The sequence below is a fragment of the Panulirus ornatus genome, chromosome 2, assembly GCF_036320965.1.
Source record: "Panulirus ornatus isolate Po-2019 chromosome 2, ASM3632096v1, whole genome shotgun sequence".
Lineage (NCBI taxonomy): Eukaryota > Metazoa > Arthropoda > Malacostraca > Decapoda > Palinuridae > Panulirus > Panulirus ornatus.
Genome location: NC_092225.1, coordinates 70,282,499 through 70,302,065, shown reverse-complemented (window position 1 = coordinate 70,302,065; position 19,567 = coordinate 70,282,499). Strand labels below are relative to the sequence as shown.

Sequence of the window (19,567 nt, the reverse complement as noted above, 5' to 3'; positions counted from 1 at the left end):
GTTATAAAACAATAATTAATCTCAAGTGATAGCTCCACAATCAGCTCATTGTTGCTACCCCAGAATCAGTGAATCTGCCATATTGTTCTAGTGTCTAATACATTTAATCCTGGCCAAAGTTATCAGTTCATTAGAATTTTTCCAGGCAACTTTACTGTAATAAAGATATCAATGCATTAGTTTTTCACATTAATATTAACTATGCATTCTGAGAGTTTTCAAATACTGTACAATTCAATGTTACATAAATGATTCTTTTATGGGAAAACTGAGATTAATGTAGGTTTTGAAGGATAAAAAAATTTCTACCAAAAGCAGAGCCCTATGAACATCTGAGAGAACAATTGCTTAGTGGGGGGTTAAAAAACCATTTCAACCTCTTAAAATAGGGTGCATCTATGGAGTCACCCTCTTTGACCACTATCATAACAGGCTGGCAGATGCTTGTTCATATGGACCACCAACCATTCTGCAACTTGCCAAGGCCTGTACTGTCCTGGCATGGAGAAGAGGTAGTGCCAGACAACCAACCACCATCAATCACTCAGTGATCACTGGAGTCTGTACCTCTGGTCTATTACTGTCAGGAGTCAAAAAAGTAAGAAAATAAATGATGCTCATGTGGCTCTACTTATGTTAGAGAAATAGATTTTCATCCTTTGAAACTTTCATTTCTCACTTACAGATGAACTCTATGAGCATCTGAGAGCATGCACACTAGATGGAGAATGGCTTTAAAAGACTTAATGAAAACACTAAATACAGACCAACACTTTACAAAATGTTCTGTGTCCAAAGCATCACAGGGAATGTCAACCAGATCTTAAGAGAGGGCCTGTTGAATACAGATTTACATTGAATGCCTAAGACCTCGATTGCTAATCTCACCTGATCAGAGGTTTCTTTTGAAAGCAATGTCAGAAGCCACTCTTCATATATCATGGACTTAAGGAGAAAGCCATAATTGTTAAAGGAAATAAACATCTTGGTCCATGAGAAAATGTTCCAAGCTGATAAAGGCTTCTTGAGCCTGAATGAACACATAATTTTTTTTGAAAATAAGATATTCAAGAGTCTTTTCTGGACATGAAAGATGGTAATTTGGAGGAAGAGTTTAAATGACTTTCTGAACAGGCTTATTCTAAGTTCAACCATCTCATTTTTGGCAAGGAAATTTCAGTCTTTGTAATCATTCTTACTGCCTAAACACTGCTTGTATTATCTTCATTCTTGCTTCCTAATATCAAGGTTTTAAAGAATAGTCTTCATAAAATGACATTTTTAAGCCAAAGTGCCCATAAAAAGAACATACATGTTACTGGCTTTATTCTAGCTCTGAGAAAGACTAAAGTCAAACAAGAAAACTACACAGAATTTTTTTTTATGCTGAAGGACAAAAGTTCACATCAAAGCCAGGCCTTAATTGAAACAGAGAGAGATTATGAAGCAGAAAAAGAAGACAAGGGAAAGTGTCTATGAATTTTTGAGGATGTGAAAGACCTGTCTTTTGAAATGTGCCATGTCATAGGTATTGGGAAAGACATGAGAGGGTAAAGAGTTCCATAGCTTTGATGTGTAGAGAAAGAAACACGTATCAAAAGGGCCCACTTTAACATCAGATTTTTCAGTCTCTCTCAAAAAAGACTGAAAAAATTTCCAAACAGATTGAAAGGGTGAATAGTATATAACAATTCATGACGAGCATTCTCCCTATATTCTTTTATAAAGACTATTTGAGAGAATTCACCCAAGAAGAACTCATAATCCTGTCTTGAGACTATTCTTTTTACATAGTACTGACCCTGGGAAATCTTGCTGGTGACTACATTTGTCTTTGCAACTGGGATATTTTCTTCACATCAGTGCAACCAGAATCACTAAACTCCTGAACACCAGCCAAAATGAGAATGTTTTTCTCCAAGGAATCAATATCTTAAACCTTAGAAAAAAAGCTAGAGATGCATTTGGCCTTCACAACACCTCTAACTGATTGTTCATCCCTTATGACATAAAAGGGAATGATATACTGTTTTTATTTTTAAGCACAGTCACTGAATCGTGAAATGGCCCACAGCCTGAATGTTGCAAGCTTTGTTTTAGAGAAAAACATGAAAGTATAGATTCTTTGAGGGTCCTACTCAAAGAATGTGACTGATCAACTCTGGAAGAGGATGTGTAAGACACATACCTGAGCACAATGAACATTAAAAAATGTGGTACCATAACAAAATGGGCTTAAATAAATAAAAAAAAGCCTATTCTAAGCTTCAGAGGCCAACATATACTCTTCACTTCCAGGAACCTTGTTGGTCAATCCAAAAACTTAGGTTCAGGAGCATCAGGCAAAGGGGATGGAGGTTCAGTACCTGGGCACATACAAGGCTTTGATTACTGACTTCTTAAGCAGTTATTGCAGTGTCACTTGCTTTGTGTACTTAGTTTTTCTTTGCTTATCTTTTGAATATTGCAGATTAAAAGGCAATAGGAAATTACATAAAAGTTGAGTAAGCAGAATTTGAGATGATTAACATATCCAGAAGCATCTAAAAAGCATTCAAATCTGTGTGATTTTCAGCAATCTTTTTTAAACAAATAACAAAAGCTTCTCCCTACCAGAATCTGGACAGGCCACACATCAAATAAAAAGAGCTGTGCTGCATGGACTTCCTGATTGCCATAAAAAGATAACTCTTTCACCTCTGTTTTCCAAGCTTTTACCACTTGCTCATCTCCTGCCCTAAAAGGTTCTTTATTTTTTCATCACTATTTTGGTGATTTATGGACGTTATAATTTCAATATATACTGTATAGGTGTGTGTTATGCATCATTATGAAAAAATAAGGATAATCTTTAATACTTGATCGCCATTTCCCATGTTAGCGAGATTGCTTCAGAAAACAGACAAGAAGGGCTCATCTGCTCATACACACACACACACAAACACACATATATATATATTACTTATTTTCTTTATTTATTATACTTAACCGCCATCTCCTGCATCAGCGAGGTAGCACAAGGAAACCGACGAGAAATGGCCCAACCCACTCGCATACACATGTATATACATAAACACCCACACACGCACATATACATACATATACATACACAGACATATACATATATACACATGTACATATCCATATTTGCCATCTTCAACCGTTCCTATTGCCAGGAAAAGACAAAAAAGACCACATTCGTTCACACTCAGTCTCTAGCTGTCATGTGTTATGCACAGAAACCCCAGCTCCCATTCCACATCCAGGCCCCACAGACCTTTCCATGTTTACCCGTTTACCCTAGAAGCTTAACATGCCCTGGTTCAATCCACTTACAGTACACTGACCCTGGTATACCACATCTTTCCAATTCATTCTATTCCTTGTATGCCTTTCACTCTTCTGTATGTTCAGGTCCCGATCGCTCAAAATCTTTTTCACTCCATCCTTCCACCTCCAATTTGGTCTCCCGCTTCTCCTTCTTCCCTCCATCTCTGACACATATATCCTCTTTGTCAATCATTCCTCACTCATTCTCTCCATGTACACATATATCCTCTTTGTCAATCATTCCTCACTCATTCTCTCCATGTGTCCATACCAGTTCAACACACCCTCCTCTGCTCGTCTCAACCACACTCTTTTTATTACCACACATCCCTCTTACCCTTTCATTATGTACTCAATCAAACCACCTCACACCAAATATTGTCCTCAAACATTTCATTTCCAACACATCCACCCTCCTCCGCACCACCCTATCTATAGCCCATGCCTCGCAACCATATAACATTGTTAGAACCACTATTCTACAAACATACCCATTTTTGCTCTCCAAGATAATGTTCTCACCTTCCAAACATTCTTCAACACTCCCAGAACCTTCACTCCCTCCCCCACCCCGCAGCTCACTTACACTTCCATGGTTCCATCCGCTGTAAAGTCTATGCCCAGATATCTAAAACACTTCACTTCCTCCAGTTTTTCTCCATTCAAACTTACCTCCCAATTAACTTGTCCCTCAACCCTACTGAACCTAATAACCTTGCTCTTATTCACATTTACTCTCAGCTTTCTTCTTTCACACACTTTACCAAACTCAGTCACCAACTTCTTCAGTTTCTCACCCGAATCAGCCACCAGTGCTGTATCATCAGCGAACAACAACAGATTCACTTCCCAAGCCCTCTCATCCACAACAGGCTGCATACTTGCCCCTGTCTCCAAACCTCTTGCATTCACCTCCCTAACTACCCCATCCATAAACAAATTAAACAACCATGGAGACATCGCGCACCCCTGCTGCAAACCGACATTCACTGAGAGTCAATCACTTTCCTCTTTTCCTACTCCTACACATGCCTTACATCCTTGGTAAAAACTTTTCACTACTTCTAGCAACTTGCCTCCCACACCATATACTCTTAAAACCTTCCACAAAGCATCTCTACCAACCCTATCATATGCTTTCTCTAGATCCATTAATTCAAATAAAACACCTGGTCCACACATCCTCGGCCACTTGTGAAACCACACTGCTCTTCCCCAATCTGATGCTCTGTACATGCCTTTACCCTCTCAATCAATACCCTCCCATATAATTTCCCAGGAATACTCAACAAACTTAAGCCTCTGTAATTTGAACACTCACCCTTATCCCCTTTGCCTTTGTACAATGGCACTATGCAAGCATTCTCCCAATCCTCAGGCACTTCACCATGATCCATACATACACTGAATATCCTTACCAACCAAACAACAACAACAGTCACCCTCTTTTTATTATAAATTCCACTGCAATACCATCCAAACCTGCCGCCTTGCCAGTTTTCATCTTCCACAAAGCTTTCACTACCTCTTCTCTGTTCACTAAACCATTCTCCCTGACCCTCTCACTTTGCACACCACCCAGACCAAAACACCCTATATCTGCCACTCTATCATCAAACACATTCAACAAACCTTCAAAATATTCGTTCCATCTGCTCACTTTATCACTACTTGCTATTACCTACCCATTTGCCCCTTCAACAATGTTCCCATTTGTCCTCTGTCTTGTTTATATCAATTTATTTTACTTTGTCACTGTCTCCCTCGTTAGCTAGGTAGCGCAAGGAAACAAATGAAAGAATGGCCAAACCCACCCATATACACATGTATATACATACATGTCCACACACGCACATATATACCTACACATACATATACAGACATATACATATATACACATGTACATAATTCATACTTGCTGCTTGTATTCATTCCCATTGCCACCCCGCCACACATGAAATGATAACCCCCTCCCCCCGCATGTGCGCAAGGTAGCGCTAGGAAAAGACAACAAAGGCCACATTCATTCACACTCAGTCTCTAACTGTCATGTATAATGCACCGAAACCACAGCTCCCTTTCCACATCCAGGTCCCACACAACTTTCCATGGTTTACCCCAGAAGCTTCACAAGCCCTGGTTCAATCCACAGACAGCATGTCGACCCCGGTATAACACATCGTTCCAATTCACTCTGTTCCTTGCACGCCTTTCACCCTCCTGCATGTTCAGGCCTCGGTCACTCAAAATCTTTTTCACTCCATCTTTCCACCTCCAGTTTGGTCTCCCACTTCTCCTCGTTCCCTCCACCTCCGACACATATATCCTCTTTGTCAATCTTTCCTCACTCATTCTCTCCATGTGCCCAAACCATTTCAAAACACCCTCTTCTGCTCTCTCAACCACACTCTTTTTATTACTGCATATCTCTCTTACCCTTTCATTACTTACTTGATCAAACCACCTCACACCACATATTGTCCTCAAACATCTCATTTCCAGCACATCCACCCTCCTCCACACAACTCTATCTATAACCCACACCTCGCAACCATATAACATTGTCGGAACCATTATTCCTTCAAACATACCCATTTTTGCTTTCCATGATAACGTTCTCAACTTCCACACATTTTTCAACGCACCCAGAACCTTTGCCCCCTCCCCCACCCTATGATTCACTTTTGCTTCCATGGTTCCATCCGCTGCCAATCCACTCCCAGATATCTAAAACACTTCACTTCCTCCAGTTTTTCTCCATTCAAACTTACCTCCCAATTGACTTGTCCCTCATCCCTACTGTACCTAATAACCTTGTTCTTATTCACATTTACTCTCAGCATTCTTCTTTCACACACTTTACCAAACTCAGTCACCAGCTTCTGCAGTTTCTCACCTGAATCAGCCACCAGCGCTGTATCATCAGCGAACAACAACTGACTCACTTCCCAAGCTCTCTCATCCACAAGAGACTGCATACTTGCCCCTCTTTCCAAAACTCTTGCATTCTCATCCCTAACAAACCCATCCATAAACAAATTAAACAACCATACTATTCGCCATTTCCCACATTAGCGAGGTAGCATTAAGAACAGAGGACTAGGCCTTTGAGGGAATATCCTCACCTTTTTTCTTAATGCTACCTTGCTAATGTGGAAAATGGCAAATATGTATGGAATATATATATATATATATATATATATATATATATATATATATATATATATATATATATATATAAAGACATATATATGCAAACACATATTTACATATATATATATATATATATATATATATATATATATATATATATATATATATATTTTTTTTTTTTTTCTTATACTTTGTCGCTGTCGCCCGCGTTTGCGAGGTAGCGTAAGGAAACAGACGAAAGAAATGGCCCAACCCCCCCATACACATGTATATACATACGTCCACACACGCAAATATACATACCTACACAGCTTTCCATGGTTTACCCCAGACGCTTCACATGCCTTGATTCAATTCACTGACAGCACGTCAACCCCGGTATACCACATCGCTCCAATTCACTCTATTCCTTGCCCTCCTTTCACCCTCCTGCATGTTCAGGCCCCGATCACACAAAATCTTTTTCACTCCATCTTTCCACCTCCAATTTGGTCTCCCTCTTCTCCTTGCTCCCTCCACCTCCGACACATATATCCTCTTGGTCAATCTTTCCTCACTCATCCTCTCCATGTGCCCAAACCACTTCAAAACACCCTCTTCTGCTCTCTCAACCACGCTCTTTTTATTTCCACACATCTCTCTTACCCTTACGTTACTCACTCGATCAAACCACCTCACACCACACATTGTCCTCAAACATCTCATTTCCAGCACATCCATCCTCCTGCGCACAACTCTATCCATAGCCCATGCCTCGCAACCATACAACATTGTTGGAACCACTATTCCTTCAAACATACCCATTTTTGCTTTCCGAGATAATGTTCTCGACTTCCAGATTTGAACCCTGAGCAGGGCACCTGGGTACCTCAGCCACACACAGGTTAAAAGACTCACATAACAGACCTCTGTTGTTTTCACGTGTGTCCCAACTTCATCTCGGTGGGAGTAGCACGGACTTTTAATCTTATCCGGCTGCAATGGTCAACAAGTGTAGGTCAATGGATCAGACAAATGTATATATCATACGTCAGATTTGAACCCTGGGCAGGGTGCCTGGTTACCTCAGCCACACAGAGGTTAAAAGACACACACAACAGACCTCTGTTGTTTGTACGTGTGTCCTAACCTCATCTCAGTGGGAGTAGCATGGACTTTAATCTTATCCAGCTGTGATGGTCGACATATGTAGGCCAATGGATCAGACAAATGTTTATATCACAGGTCAGATTCAAACCCTGAGCAAGGCGCTTGGCTACCTCAGCCACACAGAGGTTAAAAGACACACACCAGACCTTTGGCGTTATTACATTTGTCCCAACCTCATCTTGGTCGGGGTAACAAGGACTTTAATCTTATCCAGCTATGATGGTCGATATATGTAGGGCAATGGATCAGACAAATGCATATATCACAGGTAAGATTTGAGCCCTGGGCAGGGTGCCTGGCTACCTTGGCCATACGGATGTTAAACGACACATACACCAGACCTCTAGTGTTTTTTTTCTTGTGTCCCAACCTTATCTTGGTGGGGGGTAGCATGGGTAATAATCTTATCCAGCTGCGAAGGATGACACGTGGGCTGATGGATCAGACAAATGTATATATCACAAGTCAGATTCGAACCCTGGGCAGGGTAGCATGGGCTTTAATCTTATCTGGCTGCGATGGTTGACATATGCAGGCCAATGGATCAGACAATTATATACGTCACAGGTTAGATTCGAACCCTTACGCGCCATCATCAATTCCCAATGCCACCCCACAGGAAACAACACAAAATGCATGAAAAGAAAAAATGCTAACATATACATTCTCTTCATCCCAAACCCAATTGTTGGTCCCTGCATCAGCGAAGTAGGAAACAGATGAAGAAAGGCTACATCAGCTCACATCCATATGCAAGCTGTCATGTGTAATGCACTGAAACCATAGATCCCTATCCATATCTAGGCCCCACAGACCTTTCCACAACTTGTGCTGAATGTTTCACATGCCTTGATTCAGTCAATGTATGTGTGTATATGTAAATATATGTAAAGATATACAGTGATAAAAGACTGTTCTTGATGAGTGCTCATGAGCTGGCAACACAGGGCTGCTCTGCATTCCTTTTATCCAGCTCTTCTAATTATTTTCAAGCCCTTAGCAGTTTGCTCATCAATGAGTGTGTGTGTGTTTAATTTAGCATAATGCATAGACAAAGATAATGATATAATCTGAAATGTTTTTGAGGAATGTTCATAAGTAGGCATAATCTTTAAATCCAGCACTTAATTTTTTTGCACCCTTTACAATCTGTTCATCATTATGAGTGTAAAGAGTATGAACATCTTTTACACTTGATTACAATAAATTTATGCCATCCTGCAGGTACCATAAATACTTGATTTTCATTTTTCTTAATTTACTTTTTCCACACCATCAAATATTGTTTCTAAGAAATATTAATTCCAAATATGGAAATTTTATAAATTTCGCCTTGATATATAGTAATACAACATGAAGCAGTTACCAGTTTCAGATTTTACTGGAGAATGCAGTTGGAAATTATTTCTGACACCGAAAGATTAATGACATTATTTACGCTAATCATATGAAAACAAAGTGCTGAACTTCCTGTTACAACTCAACAAAAAAAGTATACATGTAAACAAACTTACATAATGAAACTGCAAAAATTAGAGGCCAAAAATGTACTTATGCTCTAATTCTTAAACTGGAATGATGCCCCAGCACCCATTCAACAGGAGACCTCCATCAGCCCATGCTACAGGAAACCTCCATCAGATAAAAAAATGCTGAAAAGCATAAGAAAGAAACTCCACATACATCATAAGTAATCAGAGGTCTAAAACACCATAGGCACCACTGTTACACAAAAACAATGCACAGCATCAGGACAAGGTCCTACCTCTGATCAAGTTTAACAAAGGAGAATACATGGAGGGGCAAGTTGCACATGCAACTGGATGAACAACAAAAATGTGCCATCATGGCCTTAAATCAAATCGACCTCAGAAATCTATCATACCTTAAAGGCCAGGTTACTGCAACATATCAGTTCAAGATTATGACAAAAGTATATGGTCTATCAACATTTTCTGTTTCCCATTATAAAAGAAGTAAATGTAAAAGTAAGGATATGTGTAAACAGATGAGCTGACATCCCTAGGCAGATATACCATAAAGGAAATGGAAGAAAAGCTGGAGGATAAATAAGCCTTATGATGCATGTCCAGTACCATAACATCACTTATCACTTTATATGAAAAAAACATAGAAAAATAACGAAAAAGTACAAAAAAGTGAGCTAATGTGCTAATATGGCCCTGGTACAGTACTTCGAGTTGATGCACCTTTTGGCAGAGGTAGCAGTTGGACAATAGGGAAAGGTGGAGAGAGACGGTACAGCAGAAAGTAAGCCTCATGACTTTAGTTCATTGAATCATGCTTATCACTATTTACGTTTAATATTTACCCATATTCACACTTCTTTACATAATTATTGATTCATGTGTAATTGCCTCAGGGAACCTTTTCTGAAATAGTCCCAGAGTTACTCCAGCATACCTTTTCCAGGAGCTCCTGCAGCTCCAAGGATGCACTATTTCCGGAAACAGAGAAATGATGGACTCCTTTAGGGTGAGAAGTTCTTTTTTGAGACTGTATTCCTGATGATACAGCTTCACTAAAGGTGACTGTTCACAACCATAAGCAGATGAAATCTGATAACACCCTTATTTACACGTATTCACATAAATACTTTCACTTAGCATTGCTCCACAGAATGTTAGTCTCTACATCATGCACCTCTAGTGACCAAGGAGGCACTTAACAGTCACACAGATATCAAAATACTGGCAGAGGGTTCAGATTAAGCTTACAAACATTAATGCTCGTATGATGACTCCCGGAGCCCACTATGTAAGTTATGAGGTGATTCCTGGTATTCAAGGGTTAACAGTTGTACCTATGTCTTTGGGCATTCTGTTCATCCTCTTGTGCAAAAATTAAGTTCAGAATCTCTTCAAAGGACTTAACCCCCTTTATCTCGTTGAATCCTAAGGAAAAATAGAATTTACCATCTGACAATTCTGCCAGGTTGTATTTTCCAGGAACACATTTCCAGCATAAAGTGAAAACTACATGTACTCTTTACTTGTCTACATTGAAATCCATGTGCCATGTGTCTGACCCCTACATTTGTGTCTCAATCACTTTAAATCTTAAGGCAGTCTTCATTTAACTGGCCTGTATTGTAAATTTTGTCTCATCAGCAAATTTTGTCTAATGCTGAGTCCCATCTCCAGATCTCTGAGACTGAGCCTTGAGGTACAGTACTCCACTTGTTATGTGAAGCCAATCATAAGGTTTGTCACTTGATGGGAGTTACCGAAATCAGTGAACTGGATATATTATAACTGCAGTTTCCTAGCTTTTCACCAATATCATCGGTTCTAGTTCAATGTCTGTTTGTCAAGATTGCTAAATCTAAAATATTATGAGCATACCAACTCTTGTTGGGTCTTAAAGCATTTGATTCAAAAAGCCATCTCTGGTTAAACTTATTAATCTGTTATTCTTGTGATCACCTATTAAGAGATCCCAGTTTATATGGAACTCTTAAAATCTACTATCATTACTTCTTTTCTTATTACATATCTAATTTCCTTATAAAAAGCACTATCAGTTTCTGAACACTGTCCGTGTATGTGTGTGTGTATGCTACACATTGCCCTTAAAAAAATAATTTTGGATGTTATACTAATTAATATCCAAAGAACTGAATATATTGCCATCAATTTTCTTTAACTCTGCTTATATCTAGTCTCTATGACATATATAGTATGACATTTCTACCTGCCTTCTGTAGATAATTTTTACTTAAAATATTTTATCCAGGAATTGCTAACTCTGCTAATAAGTATTTCTTTTTCAGTAGAATTTATCCAAGTGTCTGCTGTTTCTATGGTACCATGCTAACTCATTCAAATTTCTAGCACTGGTGTAACAAACATTAGTGTTTCACCCAGAAAGGCAATGTGAATGTGTTACACATCTCTGTACTCAGGTTCCCCACTACTGACCTGACAGATGCAGTCACACTTGACCTGTCTGACATATGACTTCCTGGGTCAATATGAACGGTTCCTGCTTTGCACCTGGGAAATACCTGCTTAATTCTTCTGCCTAAATACAGTCTGCCTTTGCATTACCAGCTCCATTCAAATACATGACTTCTTTATCAAGCATGCTCCTCTTTTTCTATGGGGCAGATGAAAAAGGAAAACCAAAAGGAGTTGCTCTGTCAATGGGAGAGAGCTACACCATTGCCACAATGGAAAAGTCAAGGAAAGATAATATGGTATATTTTGTCTAAAATGCTTTTTGCCAAAGACCAGAAGACACTCGACGAATGAATAAGAGAGGTTATTGTGCTTCCTTTAGATAATGGAACAGTTTGCTTTGAGGAAATCATACCTGTAATGATTTCAAACAAAAATGAAAGCAGAATGCAAATCAGAGGATGGAGAGTTCATATAGGCCTGATACGCCAATGGCCTCCTTTGCTCACAACCCATCACTTTTATGCATTACACACTAAAACCAGAGCTTGAGATGTTGATGATGATGATAATAATATCAGTAATAGTAATAATAGTAATAATAATAATAATAATAATAATAATAATAATAATAATAATAATAATAATGATAATAATTTTCTATACTTTACTGCTCTTCCTGCCTTTGTGAGGCTGCATCATGAAAAGATAAACAACAGCCCCATTTGCACACATCCACTCTCTAACTGTCATGTTTATAAAAACCAGAGAGCCTACTGTAAGATTGCACAGATTACCTTGAATACCTCATGTGCCCTAGCTCAGCTTATTGACAGCATGTTGCCCCCCCATATAATACATCAATCCAATTCATTCTATCCTATGCATAACTCTCCCCCTCCTGAAAGTTCTAGACCCTATACCTCATTCACTTCATCCTTCCATCTCCTCAGTTCCCCCTTGCTCCCTCCATAGATCTTCTTAATCAGTATTCATTCACACATTCACTCCATATGTCTAAACCATATCAGCACACCATGTTCATCTCACCTTGTTCTTACGCAATCATTCCTTACAGGATTAACCAACCCCACACAATACATCACTCTCAGGTATTCAATTTCCTTTAAGTCCATCCTCTTCCTTCCTTTTACATTCAAGGTTCACTAAAAATCCATAAAACATTCCCAGTTTACTGTATCTTCAAAGACACCCACCTTTGCCCTCACTGACAATGATCTCTTCAAACTTCTTAATGCACGCAAGAACTCAGCTCACTCTCCCATCCTATGACTCACTTCTGCCTTTATGGTTATCCCTACTACCATCTGTTCACTCAGTGCTACCTAAAGCATGCCACTTCCTCTATATCCTCCCCAACTAAGCTCACACTAAAAACGATACTGTCTTCCCCTCTTGCTGCTCCTCATATTCTTACTTTTCCTAACATTAACTCTCAACTTCCTCCTTTCACACACTCTCCTAAACATAGACAAAAGCTTCTGAATGTCTATCTGGAGTTTGCCACTGAAGCCATGTTTTCTGCAAACAGCAACTAACTCACCTACTAGGCTCCACATCATTACCAGCATATTGCAAAGCCGCTCCTCCCTGCAGATGGTAAGCTCTGGTTTCACTGCATTTTACATAACAATTTGAAGTAGATATTTTGTTTTTCATGTAAGATGAGATGGCATGAACAGCTGAGGCTCTAATCAATGCCATCCGATTTACATAATATATATATATATATATATATATATATATATATATATATATATATATATATATATACTCTTCTTTTTCTTTTCTTTCATACTATTCGTCATTTCCCGCATCAGCGAGGTAGCATTAAGAACAGAGGACTGGGCCTCTGAGGAAACATCCTCACCCGGCCCCCTTCTCTGCTTTTTGTTTTTTTTTATATTTTTTTTTTTCCAACTATTCGCCATTTCCCGCATTAGCGAGGTAGCGTTAAGAACAGAGGAGTGGGCCTTTGAGAGAATACCCTCACCTGGCCCAATTCTCTGTTCCTCTTTTGGAAAATTAAAAAAAAACGAGAGGGGAGGATTTCCAGCCCCCCGCTCCCTCCCCTTTTAGTTGCCTTCTACGACATGCAGGGAATACGTGGGAAGTATTCTTTCTCCCCTATCCCCAGGGAACAATAATAATAATAATAATAATAATAATAATAATAATAATAATAATAATAATATAAAGCTGAAACTCAGACATTGACAAAGAAAGATCTACATCATCATCATCAGAGATGAAACTTTTCAAGGTGATGTTTGGAGAGAAAATCAAGGAGAAAAAGAGAAAACAAAATGGTTTTGGTAAAGTGCATGGTCATGATACAACAAAGTGGAAAGATGTGATGAATCTGGTTATGAAAATATATAAAATCAAAAGAGGCAGAATATTCCATAAAAGAAAGAATAAAAAGTGAATAAAAATACTGATTAAAAAGATACAGAAACAAGAACATCTACTGAAGGCAAATAAGGATCTTGAAAAAGGAAAATCTGCAACAGAATAAGAAGCTAGTTTGGATGGAGGTAAACAAGTAACAGAACAGCGATTTGAAAATTAAGTCTCAAAAAATTAAAGTCTGAAAAATGGATGAAAAAATGAGAGTATTTTTCGAAGAACTGACTGGAAGTGATCACACAAAAGATAAGTATCTGCAAAATAGCATTGTAAGTTGGTTTAGAGTAGAACTGGTTTGAGATAGAGGATGATGTTACAAAGGAGGAGGAGGTGAGAAGAACAGCACTACAATCAAAAAATGAAAGAGGCAGGGTGTAGATGAGTGGGAATTAAGATGCAGGGGAGTGGAAAGGAAGCTGCAACTGAATGATTCTCAAAAGAGTATATGATATCAAGGAAAAATGGTCATTTGGATGGCTGAAGGCATTAATTCTTATGCAGCACAAAGGTAAAATGAGTTAATGGCAATATTTACAAAGGAATGAGACTTCATACCATGGTTGCCCATAGCATGTGTAACAACTATGACTTCTAAGATATCAAATGCCCAACTGAACCTCTTGAAGCTGAAAAACAAGGGGGATTTTGGTGGAGACCACCATACTCTGGCACTTTAAGGCAAGCAGTTCTGGAGCAAAATATGGAAGTGTATCGTAGCATATGGTACATGGATTTAGAAAAGGCATACGAAAAATATTTGGGGAAACGTCATTTGGGCAGTCATTACTATGATGTTAAAAGATTTCATAATGGAAGTAGTGCTTACATGAAAGTAAACGGTAAAATCTCATTCTTTTTTGTGCATTAGCATAAAACCTATATCATGCCATAATGGTTTTAAAAATTCTTACAGATGAGCTATTTATGAAATCCAAACAAGATGCAATAATTGCAGGGTTCAGCTGAACCATGGTAGAACAAAGTGGAAGTTACTTAAAGTAATATGGTAAGATGACATGGAAGAATGTCTATTTTCTTTTTCTTTTACAATTTTCTTTCACGCAAGATGGCTATTGACTGGAGCATATCTTGACAAGTATAGGTGAATCCTGTGATCAACCATGAATATCTGTAAGGCGCAGGGTACAAATGGACCATGATAGACATGAGCAGAAGCTACTTAAATTGATACTGTAGGAAGATGATACTGCTCTGTTCAATTACTCAGACAAAGTAGTGAGTATAATGGCAATATGCCTTCAAATAAAGAGGGGGAGGATGCTGAGATTAAAGAAGAGAATCGTTATTATTATTCTATATTTGATATAGGTAATTCCAATGCATCACTAGTATTACTGGAGAAAATTTACTTGTGATGGGGTTTAGGTGTTTGAGAGTAATGACCAATAAGGCCATTACTCCCACTGCTCTCTTACTGATATAGTAGCAAGAAAGTACAATGCCAAGCATGAGAGAATAAGAGGTGCACTGAAAGCTTTAGTGAATGGTAATAATTCAAGTATAGTATTCAAAAGTCTAAGGTCTTGAAATGTCAAGAGTAAGGGCAGAAGACACAGCTCAGTTCTCAAGTGTATACAAAGAATTTCCCTTGTAGAAAATATGTGACATGAAGATATTATTAGACAGGTGAAAGGACAAAAGCCTGGTAATATGTTTTGGCCATTAGGATGTACTAAAGATATAAGGACAGTTGAAAGCAAAAAAATTATATCATGTAAGAGAAAGACAGAAGTAGAGCAAATCAGAATTAAACCATGTAAGAGATTGACAGCAGTAGAGTACACTGATATGGGCCATAAGTATTCCAGATGAAGATACAAGGGAAACTCTTGTTGAGCTTATTGCAACAAAAGAAGTTTGTGTGAAAGAGTATAGACATAAATGGAAATGATGCTACCACATAATAAATAACCTCAATGAACAAGGTGAACAACTAAGAAATGCTATAACAGTCTCCCAAACTTTCAGTGAACAAGGTGAAAAACTAAGAAATGCCAAAATAGTTTCCAAGCATCTGTCAACTTTCAACACAGCACAACATGAACATATCTGCACACAAATCAAGATGTTACCACTACGTCCTACTTAGCATTAGGGTTACACTTCCAAACATGTGTTTCTCTAACGAATCATTATCATACAAGCAACTGAAACCTATGTGATGCTTGTGTTCCTAACCAAAATTTTCCTAATGTAACTCATGTATGGAATATTCATTATACAGATTACCATCAATACATACCACACTCCCTTCTCCAGTTTCTCTATTCAAATACACACTCATACCAACCTGTCTCTATCCCCTGCTAAACCTCATTACCTTACTTTTATTCACATCAACTCTCAACTTCCTCCTTTCAAATACTCTCCCTAACTCAGACCCCAACTTTTGCAGTTTTTCACTAAAGCCTGCCACCAGAGCTGTTTTGTATACAAACAGTAACTGACTCACCTTTAAGGACCCCAACAGACAGCAAACTCACCCCTCACCAAGACCCTCTCATTTACTTCCATCATCATGTAATCCAGAGGCATCAAATAGGCATCAAGGCATCACACTTCCTAAACAAAGAACCTCCTTCACACTTCTCCAATGGACAGAAAAAATACAGCAGATGCTAAAACTTTTATGCAACAGTTGGTAATCTGGTATACAGTATTTTGGGCAGGTGGACTCAAAACTAAAGTTAGTAATACCAAAATAAGCAAGGACACACTGTACAGTGAAAATCCTAACAAACCAATGAACATCATCATCATCATCTTATTGAGAAATTCAATTGCAATCTCATCCACTTCAGCCACATTGCCCCTCTGCACTGCATGCAAGGCATTCACCAGCTCTTATCTTTTCACCAAACCAGTTGCCATGACTCTCTTACCTCACATACTTCTAATTCCCAAACACCACATACGTACTACCCAATAATCTAACATATTCAACACTTATCCAAAATATGCATCCTATCTCCTCTTTACTTTTCTCAGCATGTTACCACTTCTCCATCTGTTCCCTCACTGATGCTACCATTTGCACTCTTGTTCTATTCATAATCTTCACCTTCACCTCTTTTCAAAACATTTTCTATTTTCTCTCAAATTTGCAGATATTCTCTCACCCCAACTCTCATTTCCTCTCTTATTCAGCCCCAGATACTTCCTCTTGTACATCTCTTAATCACTCTCACTCTTTCTCAACATGAACCACCCATACACCTCTTTTTCTCTCTCACTAATAACTTAACTTCATCTCACAAACCTGTCTCATACATCCACATTCCACCTTCCAAATGCCACCAACCTATCTTGCACATAATCACCTAAATATCTCCTATTCTCCTAGTTTCATTTTCTCTAACCTGCCATTCTTCACTCAATCTCCCCTGGTACCTCTTTTCCATGTGCACTCAATTAGTATATCCTCTTTTCAATCATATCATCTTCTCTTTTCCCAAAGCCTCTAACCTCTATCAACTTTCACCCCACCTCCACCAAGAAGAGATCAGATACCCTAGAAGCTGCCCTTCCCACCACATTTGAATCAAAAGTTTCTCTTTAGCATATCTATTAATTAGAATATAATCCAATAATGCCCACTCCTTGTTAACCCCAACCACCCATGTACATTTATGTATGTCCCTCTTTTTAAATTCCCAATCAAAAGTCCTTTTTGAACAAATAACTCCACAAGCTTTTCACCATTTTCATTCGCAGTAGGTGCTAAATGCCCTCAAATTTTATATATCGCATGGGAAGTTACTGATTGAGAGGGTGAAGGCAAGTACAGAGCAGCAGATAGGGGAGGAGCAGTGTGGTTTCAGAAGTAGTAAAGGACGTTTGGAACATGTGTTTGCTTTGAAGAATGTGTGAGAAATACTTAGAAAAAAAGATGGATCTGAATGTGGCATTCATGGATCTGGAGAAGGCATATGATATGATAGGGTTGATATAGATGCTTTGTGGAAGGTATTGGGAATATATAGTGTGGGTGGTAAGCTGCTAGAAGCAGTGAAGTTTTATCAAGGGTGTAAAGCATGTGTAGGAGAAGGAAGAGAGAAGAGTGATTGGTTCCCAGTGAAGGCCGGTCTGCAGCATGGGTGTGTGATGTCACCATGGTTGTTTGATTTGTTTATGGATAGGGTGGTTAGAGAGGTAAATTCAAGAGTTTTGGGGAGAGGGGTGAATATGCTGTCTGTTGGGGATGAGAGGGCTTGGGAAGTGAGTCATTTGTTGTTCACTGATGATACAGCACTTATGGCTAATTTGAGTGAGAAACCAAAGAAGTTGGTAACTGAGTTTGGAAGTGTGTGAAAGGACAAACTTGAGAGTAAAGGTGAATAAGAGCAAAATTATTAGGTTCAGCAGAGTTGAGAGACAAGTTGATTGGGATGTAAGTTTGAATGGATAAAAATTGGAGGAAGTGAAGTGTTTTAGATATCTGGGAGTGGAGTTGGCAGCAAATGAAATCATGGAAGCAGAAGTGAGTCAGAGGGTAGGGGAAGGGGCAAAGGTTCTGGGAGTGATGAAGAATGTGTAGACAGGGAGAATGTTGTCTCAGAGAGCAAAGATGGGTATGTTTGAAAGAATAGTAATTCCAATATCATTTGGTTGCAAGGCATGGGCTATAGATAAGGTTGTATGGAAAAGAGAGGAAGTAATGGAAATGAAATGTCTGATGACATGTGTCAATATGTGGTGTGAAGTGGTATGATCGAGTAAGAAATGAAAGGGTAAGACAGATGTGTGGTAATAAAATGACAGTGGTTGAGAGGGCAGAAGAGGGTGTGTTGAAATGGTGTGGACATATGAAGAGAATGAGGGAGGAAAGATTGACAAAGAGGATATATGTGTCAGAGGTGGAGGGAACAAGAAGCAGGAGACCAAATTGGAGGTGGAAAGATGGAGTGAAAAAGATTTTGAGCAATAAGGGCCTGAACATACAGGAGGGGGAAAGGAGTGCAAAGAATATATATAGAGTGGTAAGAGTAAGTGAGCTTGGGAAGGAGAATTGTGTGAGGAAGTACCAGGAGAGACTGAGTACAAAATGGAAAAAGGTGAGAGCAAAGGATGTAAGGGGAGTGGGATAGGAATGGGATGAATTTAGGGAAGCAGTGATAGCCTGCACAAAAGATGCTTGTGGCATGAGAAGCGTGGGAGGTGGGCAGATTAGAATGGGTAGTGAGTGGTGGGATGAAGAAGCATGATTATCAGTGAAAGAGAGAGGCATCTGGATGATTTTTGCAGGGAAATAGTGCAAATGACTGGGAGATGTATAAAAGAAAGAGGCAGGAGGTCAAGAGAAAGGTGCAAGAGTTGAAAAAGAGGGCAAATTAGAGTTGGGGTGAGAGAGTATCATTACATCTTAGGGAGAATAAAAAGATGTTTTGGAAGGAGGTGAATTAAGAGCACAAGACAAGAGAACAAATAGGAACATCGGTGAAGGGGGCTAATGGGGAGGTAATAACAAGTAGTGGTGATGTGAGGAGATGGAGTGAGAATTTTGAAGGTTTCTTGAATGTGTTAGATGATAGAGTGGCAGATATAGGATGTTTTGGTTGAGGTGG

General features: G+C 38.9%; 1 protein-coding gene across 7 annotated transcripts in view; it reads right to left on the bottom strand.

Moving 5' to 3' along the window:
• The window catches only part of Cdk8 (cyclin-dependent kinase 8), a 167,253-nt gene that overhangs the window by 54,695 nt on the left and 92,991 nt on the right, over window positions 1-19,567 (bottom strand). The window lies entirely within an intron of this gene.